The sequence below is a fragment of the Pseudochaenichthys georgianus genome, chromosome 1, assembly GCF_902827115.2.
Source record: "Pseudochaenichthys georgianus chromosome 1, fPseGeo1.2, whole genome shotgun sequence".
Classification (NCBI taxonomy): domain Eukaryota; kingdom Metazoa; phylum Chordata; class Actinopteri; order Perciformes; family Channichthyidae; genus Pseudochaenichthys; species Pseudochaenichthys georgianus.
Genome location: NC_047503.1, coordinates 46754260 through 46764385, shown reverse-complemented (window position 1 = coordinate 46764385; position 10126 = coordinate 46754260). Strand labels below are relative to the sequence as shown.

General features: G+C 40.8%; 1 long non-coding RNA gene across 1 annotated transcript; it reads left to right on the top strand.

The window, feature by feature from the left end:
• Window positions 1-1662: 1662 nt before the first annotated feature.
• Window positions 1663-2567, top strand: LOC117451332 (uncharacterized). The gene is made up of 3 exons (XR_004552642.2): window positions 1663-1917; window positions 2305-2386; window positions 2509-2567. It is a non-coding gene; the product is annotated as an uncharacterized lncRNA (long non-coding RNA).
• Window positions 2568-10126: the final 7559 nt, after the last annotated feature.

Below are 10126 nucleotides of genomic sequence, written 5' to 3'. Positions count from 1 at the left end.
GGAAAGCCATAGGAAAGGCTTAAGGAAAATAGGTATAGGAAACCTGTTCATTGTACTATATTATTGGAATAAAATGCACAAATGGAGGTTCTTGTCTGGACTTGGATGATCATTGCCCTGCGTAAGATCCGCTAACTAGTGCCTCGGCGGCTGTTTTAGTTCAATAGGATTTTGGCCGCTATAGATTCATCAGAGATATACATGTAGACCTCCGACAATTGGGGAACTTGAAGCTTGACCTGGTTACAATTTCTCTAAATAATATTAGTAGTATGATCCACTTTTTCTCATTAACTTATTGTTATGGTCTTATTCTAGTTTCTGGTGTGCTCTGTGTTTCAGTGGTTCAGGGTCAGGAAGGCTGGGCAGTGACTTGCACTTCTACTAAGATCTGTGCAGTGAAAGGATCAACAGTGGAAATAAACTGCAGCTACACATACCCATCTACATGGAAAGACGTTGTTAACACAGTAGGAAAAACATTCTGGTTTACTAAATGGAAATATGGAAAGATGGTGAACCTGTAGATCTGACCACAGACTCAGAGTTTGCAGGTCGTGTAGAGGATCTCTGTGAAAACAACATCTGCACTCTGAGAATCAGAAACCTGAGAGAGAGCGACTCAGCTGAGTACAGGTTCAGGTTCAAAACAAGCACAAAACTTAGAAAAATAGTGACAGTCTGTTCATTCTACCTTTATTCAGATATGCAGGTGGAGGTGAGCAGATTGGGATTGGATGTTAACCTTCAGTGTCTCAGCAGTTGTCCACCTGGCCATACTTCCTACGTCTGGTTCAAGAATGGACAGGAAGTGAAGGAAGACACATCTCTTTATGCAGACTTCAGTTATGGTTCAGCAGACAGTTATTCCTGTGCTTTGAAGGGATATGAGAACTTCCCCTCTCCTTCAGTGTGTGAGTTCACTTACAGTCTTCCACTGACAAAACATTATTACATTGTATTTATCGTATTCACACGCCAGAGGTAGCCAGTAGACATGGCTTTGCCCAAAGACACTGCACCAGGATCATTTCTGCTATAGGCTTAGACTGTCGGGGGACACCTTACTTCTTCCTTCTCTCTGTCTCTACCATACTCTCATGTTCTGAATAACCCAGCTTCCTCCAAATATGTTTTGGTGTCTGTCTACGCCGGGATCCTGAGTCATTGCTGAACCTTTCTCTGTGGTCCTGCCTGATTCTCACCATGCTACTTCTTGATGGCTCCCACAGGATTGTTGAAATCCACCTCGATTCATCTTCTTATTATAAACACATGCATTTTTAAACATTTGGTCTACCTATGCTGTAAATGTATTATCTCTTCAATTTACACATGGCATCTATTGCACATATGTCCGTCCTGGGAGAGGGATCCCTCCTCTGTTGCTCTCCCTGAGGTTTCTTCCTTTTCCCCCATTAAATGTGGGGTTCCTATAGAAGTGTTTCCTTGTACGATGTGAGGGTGTCGTGTTGTCACTCATATTCTGTACAAACTGTAAAGTCTACTGAGACAAATGTAACATTTGTGATATTGAACTATATACATATGATTGATTGATGTATTTATTTATGAACTTTTGTCAGTTAAAATGATCTTTCACTGTGAGAACTCATATTCAAATGTAATATTAAATGTATTACTTTTTTCTTCCAGATGCTCCAAAGCTCCCCTCTGTGTCAGTGAGTCCCTCTGCTGAGATAGAGGAGGGCAGTTCAGTGACTCTGACCTGTAGCAGTGATGCTAACCCAGCAGCTAACTACACCTGGTACAAGGAGGATGAAGACTCTCCAAAAGCTTCAGGACAGATCTTCACCATCACTGACTTCAGAGCTGAACACAGAGGGAGTTATTCCTGTGGAGCCCAGAACAAGTTAGGACGTAGTAACTCCACCTTTCATCTGAGGGTTGTGGCAGGTAAGTTTCATGCATTCATCCACTACCAGAAACGTATAAGCTTGTTTGTTTCAGTCACATCATCTGCATAGTAGTCCGACTTCTAAAAAATGTTTCTTGGATCAGTGATAGGGTTCATAATGTTTTCTTTAAATTCAAATAAAAAGTTAAAGCCTCATCATGAATGTAATTGCAATTGGGAAATAGGAGTATAAAATATACATTTGTTTTATTTACATCATTATTTAAATTCAACTGGAACAGTTTCAATAATTTAGAAATAATAAAAACTATAGGCATACAAATCTCATGTGCCCCCCACAGTACACCTAGGGGTACTACTGGTACACATATTAGAGAACCACTGCTGTATTAACCATCTGTTCTCTGTTGATGTCTGTTTCTCAGGATCATGGAAGCTACCAGCTGCTGTAACAATCTTTGTTGTTCTCCTGGCTGTCATTTCTCTCTCTGTCTTCCTGTGGATCAGGTGAGCAGATCTGATCATCGTAATCGTTGTTTGTTAAATCATTACATAGTAATGTAATTAAAAGTCTGTTTGTCTGGTGTCAACATTTTATCTTATTTCTCTTTATAAACTCTCCTACCCAGAAGAAAGAGGGCTTCCAGAGACTCGTCTGAGCCTGAAGAGAGAGCGAACAACAAGGAGGAGGTGAGAATAGATGCTTATGTAATTAATCTAGTACAAAATAAAACATATTACGCCCAATTTATAATCAGGAGTATTTCATGGTCTTTAAGTGCTTCTAGAAAATGGAACTGACATAGAAGGACCTCTTGCTGCTCTTTTTACATCCTTCAATAAAAAGTTAATTTCTATCACAATCTCTTTAATTCTCCTCTTAGACGTGAGTACATTTCAAGTTCATCCATAAGTTTTCCTATCTTTTATCCTTTTATCTTTTACGTCATAAAGCATCAAGTTGATGAAGGGGGGACATTTTTCCATCATTTCCACAGCTGCTGTTGCTTTGGCCTTTTCTGTCCTGGGTCCATTCCTCTGTAAATGAAATACCTATTAATGTAAAATGTGTACCTGAAAGTGTTTTCCTCCCTGCAGTGTGTACCTGATCAGCCGGAGCAGCAGGAGGACCTTCAGTATGCCAGCGTTCACTTCTCCAACAACCGGGCAGACCCTCTTTACCCCAACATCAGAGCAGCTCGGCCCCTCAGACACACGGAGCAACAGGAAGTCCCAGAGTACGCTGCCGTCAAGTTCAGCAGTGCTGCCCCGAGGTGAGCAGATCCTCGCACAGGAACATTGTTCACATATCATTTAATTCCTTTTGCTTTATTATTACCACTAAAAACTCATCATTTATTTCTCAGGAGCAGAGGTCAGGACTCTGAAGAGGATCCAGCTGCAGTGTACAGCACGGTCAACAAATCCAGATAAACACAGCAAGCGTTGCTTTTGAAGGATGACACTTCTGTTTTTTTACAATCACATTTTTATTTATACAGGCTAATATGGATTTTTTTTAAACATTTCTCAGGGTGGACCTCTCCAAGAATGAGGCAAATCGTTTCCAGCCTAGTTTATTATTATTATTATTATTATTATTATTATTATTATTATTATTATTATTATTATTATTATTATTATTATTATTATTATTATTTTGTAACATGATTTTTGCCAAAATAAATTACAAAATGTAGAGATGTTGCAACAAGGGATCTGATCCCAAACTGCTGGCTTTTATTGTTGGGAAATGTAGATATTACTAAGGAGTTATTATTTACTGATAACAAACCATTTCCATTGTTTTGTACATGTATCAACTTTCTTTGTATAATAATAATTTATTTACAATGTTCTTCTTCTTGTCTACACTGAAATCAACAACTGCTTGTTTGTGTTATTTTTTTTATCCATACCAAAATAAATGTTTTTGAAAAGCACGTTGGGATATTAGAGGAACATGCGTTTGCTGAGTTGCAGTTTCATTCTGCTGCCACTAGGTTTCAGTAAAGAGCCGTATTTCACTGATGGAAAACCATTACCAAGAGCCTGTACAGTACATTTATCTTTGGTGTGTGTACGGCCTTAATGTTCACACATTCTTAATCTGCCATATGTTTATGTAAATATAAAAGTTCCATTATCACCAATTCAAATAGTTAATGTCTTTGTTACTCTTTAAGTTCATAACCATCACAACTTGTTACATTTGTCTATTTTGCTAATAATTTATTCACTGAACATGGTTTTAGATCTTGAATTTTGGCTGCTTTTATAATAAAGGAAGACATTAGGATGTGTCTTCTCTTGTCAGTGAGGAGATGTGCTCTGTTTACCACAAACTGGGGGGTATACTGCGAAGCAGGATTTTCGCTTAGCCGGCTAAATTCAGGGAAAACTCCGGCTTTCCGGTCCTACGAAGCTGGTTCTCTTTTTAGCAGGCTAGATCTCCATGGTAATATATGCTAAGCAGCTAATCTGGTCGGGACCAGGTTAGGTTGCAGGCTAAGAGCTCAACTCAGTGAAAGCACCGCCTGCTGACCAATCAGAGCTCAGTGTGCGGAGTTTAAAGCGATCAAGTCATATTACAGGATAAAGGAAATACAGAAAAACTGCCGAAGCTGGAAAGACGGCCGGCAAAAATCACCGACTGTGTGAACGTGCACATTAATAGAATATCACCTCCATCTTCAGAGCAATCTGACTATTATAACATTAGCGTTAAGAAAGCTTACTTAAATATCGGCCACAACATAAGTAACCGGATCAGAGTACATTAAGTACAGTCCGCGGCATATCACTTCATAATGTATCATATATCTCCTTATCTGAGTCAGCTGAGCCGTATCTGGCCGTGCAACACTCACAGTGTCACAGACTGTATGCAGAAGTATTATTTTAAGCAACACATAAGTTGACGAAACACTCGAGACAAATGTAATTGAAGTCAGATCGTGTTTTAGACGGGGCAGTGATATCATAAACCTGTTAATGTACGCATTCAAACACTTTTTCTTTTTCCAGCTGTATTCACCTTGCAGGTGCAGCTCTGTGGCTTTGATCCTGGATAAAGTGTTTAAGTCATGGATGTTTAAAGTTTACCTTCTTCATTTTTGACTAGTATTAAAGTTCACTTTTCATTCAGGAAGTATGACGCTGCGCTGTCAGTGCGCTTCTCCATGTTTGTGATTGGTCGAATGCTCCAGATACCACCCCTTTCATGTGAACGCGCACCTAACTAGATAGGACACGGCTGGCTTGAGCGATCCACTTGATAACCAGCGTCGTAGTACAGTTTAGCGAGAGCGCGTATGTTTTGGATTAGGCCAACCGGCTAACTCAAACATATCCAGGTTAGGTTGAACCAGGTTCGTAGTATAGGCCCCTGGTCTCTCTCTGCAGAACAACAAACCATGTAAAGCAATAATGTGAAGAGGAAGGAAGTTGTGTTTTAAACCCCCTGCTTTCTGTCTACTTTCTACCTTCAAGCCCACAGAGGGGCGTTAAGGTTCGTGAGAACTCCCTTTCTTTGAATGTAGAAGGTTTTACTTGTGTACATCAATCTTCTTATTTATTTTATTGTCACTGAAGCCGCACGGAGACGAGAGGAGCAGCTATGAGTTTAACAGCGAGTTGATTTGTTCTCTATGCCAGGTAATGTACATCCACATATTTTTGTATCCACATTATATTTAGCTTTTCTAAACAATTTGACACTTTATTAAACATTCCATACAAGCATAGAGAAAAAATACGCAGGCATATATTAGCAAAATAACAAGATGCAATTAAATTAATTTGGAGAAAATACAAAGAGACAACAGAAAGAAACGGAAATTAACCCAACAATCAACTTAATATTGAATTAAATAAATAAAACAAGCTTAACTCAACAGGGTCAATGAAAGAACTAATCATAAACAGAAATTAATCGAACAGTCCACTATAACAATGTTTAAAATGTGGTCATGTAGTGTAATGCACAGTGACACAAAGAGGCAATACAGACTGTGACGTAGGTAACTTCGTCACTATGGACTGACGGCTTCAGGCCGGGTAATATGGCACTTTATTAGCGTGATTGCACAGTATATGTTGTCTGTGGCTGATGATTGTGTGCACCTGGTGTCCTGTGTTGTCTCCTCCCCCCTCACCTGTGTCTTGTTGTGATGATTGGAGTGTGGGTATTTAGGCTCTGTTGCCCTGTCTGTTGAGAGGGGTGTGTGTGTGAGATCCTTGTGGCTGCAGGATGTGGACAAGGAGAACAGCAGGATTGAGGCTGTGAACTTTGTGCCCATGTTTTTAATAAATGCCCACGTCGGGTTATATTTTTGGACGTTCTGCCTCTGCCTCCTTGCTTGGTCTGGGCCGCTCAACCGTCAGCTTCACACAGACGATGCAGGCCAAGAGCAACACACGCCAGGCAGCAGTGTAGCGCTGAAGCACAGACGTTGAGGCAAAACAGCCGTCTTTCTGTGTTAGGCTTCCAGTCAGGGGCGGTTCTAGAGGGGGGCAGGGGGGGGGGGGCAGTGCCCCCCTAACACTGACCTGTGGCCCCCCTAACAATGAAAAGTTTTTTTTTAAATGTATATTTTCTTGTACTCGGTTTGCCAAAAAACGCTGGATTTTGTTGCTGTAATGTGAGATTGTGCAGACACCCTTATGTAAAGTAGAGATGTAACTGTTCATTGCCTTTATTTTTATATAAATATGGTGTTAGTGCAAACATTGCACTATAACTTAAGCTGAAGCTAACGGTAATAACGATAAGATCTATCTGAAATAAATAAGTGTACTGAAACAAATACCAATAACTGTATTGCATTGTTTTCTTATGCGCAATTACTTCATACTGTCTAGTTCCCTTTTTCGTCCTGCATTTATTGTGCCCCCCTGTTACGGTTGCTGTTTGTCTGCTCCTTAATCTGCCTGTGAGTGTTTTCAGCTGTGTGTGTGTTTATGCAAATGAGCTGTGTGGTTGCTCCAGCATCATTGGCTGCCCATCTCCTGGTCCGCTTCTGAAGATGGTGATTGGATCGACGTCGTCCAATCGCAGCGAACAGCCGACGCACACCTGCTGGGGAGGATTACAAAGGCTGCGGACTATCATCACTCTGGAGGCTCTGTTGAGTGAACAGACGCCTCTCGCATTTTGCTCATCATTCTGTGGTTAATCTGGTGCGTTTATCTCTGTGTGATATTGTGTGTTAGTAGAGTGGAGAGTAGGTTAGTTAGTGTTAGTTAGTTAGAGTATCGTTAGGATTTGTGACTGTTGCCTTTAGGTTAGCTGTGTGTTTTGTGTAGACTCCATTTGTTAGTTGTACCACTCTTGAAGTGAGGTTTTGTTTCGTTCTTTATTTAGCATATTAGTATTGATTTCCCCGGTATGCCTTTAGACTCCTTTTGAGTCCTCCCTTAGTTTGGTTATCTGTCAACCTGTGCCCTTTTGGCCCTTTTGTTTGTTTCAGGCTGCCTGCCTGCCATTTTGTTACACCTTGCTTTATAATGAAACCACTTATAATTAATACCAATACCACTCTGGTCGTGTCGTTTCCCTTTGGTTCCCCTAGCCCAATAGGGAACGTAACACCCCCTCAGAAAATAACTGGCCCCCCAGTCAAATTGGTCTTGAACCGCCACTGCTTCCAGCGCAGGTGATGTTACGATAATAATACTACATTCATATTATTCAGGAAGGATGAGACAAGCAAAAAGCGTACCTACCGATCAGGCAAAGTTAAGACACTCGGCAGGAGAGCTTCGTTCAGCAGCGGTAGCAGACAGGATCCCTGCAAGGGTCTACAAACAGCAATAAACATTTAGTATGTATGCTACTTGTCATGCTATGCATACAACAAACGGCAGCCACCGCAAACCATGGATGTATAATAAGAACTGGATACAGCGTGGGAGGCGGGGCCTCATTCATTCCTATGAGAATTGCTCATTGGCGCATGATGATAAAATGGCCCAACTTTTGAGAGAGTGAAACGTCACAGATTACCCGGCATGCCTGAGAAGTACCCGTATGTGCGCTCATAGCGCATGCGCAACTTTTACCAAAATGCTCGTTCACATCAAGCACGTCAATTTGCATACACATAACAGCAACGCGCTTTCATGACAGCATGGTAATGATTTTTTTATTATGATGGATTTGATATTAACGACGCGGCAGTTAGCAGCGAGCGGCTAGCTAGTAATTATGCTAATGTGATATCAATCGTTATGTACTTATATTACGCTGTAACAGGATCTAGTGATATCCAACAGAGCTTCATTTAGCATGAAATAATGATTGCACTGTGTATATATATATATATATATATATATATATACTTGTAATATTAACTTTATTTAATACAACATTTACGGTACAAGATTTAATCATACAGCCCATGTAGTATGATAATGAATTACAGCAAACATGTGCACTATATCCATTATTACAGCTCCGTGGGATGGCAGTAAGTCGATATGGGTCCGTTCTTAAAGATAAACGCAACTCACATTGGTTTCTCAAACAGCATCTCTGTAAACTATGTGTATTCACTGAATTGCACTCTCTGCCTTTAACGGCTCGTTGTAGCTCCAATAGCTCCAGCCCCCACCCTCCCTGTGAGCACAGTGTGCTCTGATTGGTCGGGACACGTAAGATGAACGTGCCGGGCGGCGCGGTCCCGTGGGTTAGATGCACGTTCATAATGCAGAGGGTAATAACTCTCAGAATAACGTTATTAGCACATTATTACAACTTGAGGACCGAATATTTTTAATAAGGGCTATACAAGTGTTCATACTGGGTAGTTTATTTAGGTTAAAAAAAATTATCCAACGATTTACAGACCACTCTTTCCCAATGTATGTCAATGGGAAAAAATGTTTCCGGGCCTGGCAACCAAACGGAAGTGTAGTACCGCCGTTTGGTCAGCACGAATATTTTCATCTGAGTCCGGCGCACTTCCTGGGGGCTTGCAGCAAACTCACCGGTGCCATCCAAGCCCCCAGGAAGTGCGCCGGAGTCTGATGAGAATATTCGTGCTGGTCAAACGGCGGTACTACACTTCCTTTAGGTTGCTGGGCCCGGAAACACTTTTTCCCATTGACTTACCTTGGGAAAGAGTGGTCTGTAACTCGTTGGATAATTTTTTTTAAACTAAATAAACTACCCAGTATGAATGTTTGTATAGCCCTTATTAAAACCATTCATTCCTCAAGTTGTAAAAATGTGCTAATAACGTTATTCTGAGAGTTATTTCCCTCTGCATTATGAACGCGCATCTAACCCACGGGACCGCGCCGCCCGGCACGTTCATGTTACGTGTTCAGCACTACATGCGTTTCTCTTTACCCATGGATGCACAATAACAACGGACCATATCGCCTTACTGCCAGCCCACGGAGCTGTAATAATGGATATATTGCACATGTTTGCTGTAATTCATCATTTGTAAAATATTATACTACATGGGCTGTATGATGTAAATCTTGTACCGTAAATGTTGTATTAAATAAAGTTAATATTACCGACGTAGATTAATGTTCCTGTAGCTTCTTATTGCACTTGCAATTGTTTTAGTTACTTGTGGGCTACTTAACATGAATAATTACAGTTACTATCCTTTTACTCCATCACATTTAAAAAAGAAATAGGCTATTGTTATTTTAACTCCACCACAGTAATCCATCATCAGCTTTACTTTTTAGATAAAGTTTTAACTCACAATTGATCATAACAGGCTTCAACATATACATTTTTATATATTACCAAGTGGTTTCATGTACAACCCACACAAGTATCATGCTAAATGAAGCTCTGTTGCTTGGATATCACTAGATCCTGATGTCAGCGTAATATAAAAGTACATAACGATTGATGTGTAACTTAGCATAATTTACTAGCTTGCCGCCTCACTAATATAAATCCAGTACCATGCTGTCATGAACGCGCGGTGCTGTTACGTGTACGCAAATTCACGTGCTTAATGTGAACGAGCCTTTTGGGCGGCGTGGTCAAAGTTGCGCATGCTCTATGAGTGCACATACGGATACTTCTCAGGCATGCCGGGTAATCTGTGACGTTTCGCTCTCTCAAAAGTTGGGCCATTTTGTCATCATGCGCCATTGAGCAACTCTCATAGGAATGAATGAGGCCCTGCCTCCCACGCTGTATCCAGTTCTTATTATACATCCATGGTGCCATCGGAGAAAGCACGTAAACGGGAAGTGGTCTTCGTGCCAAAG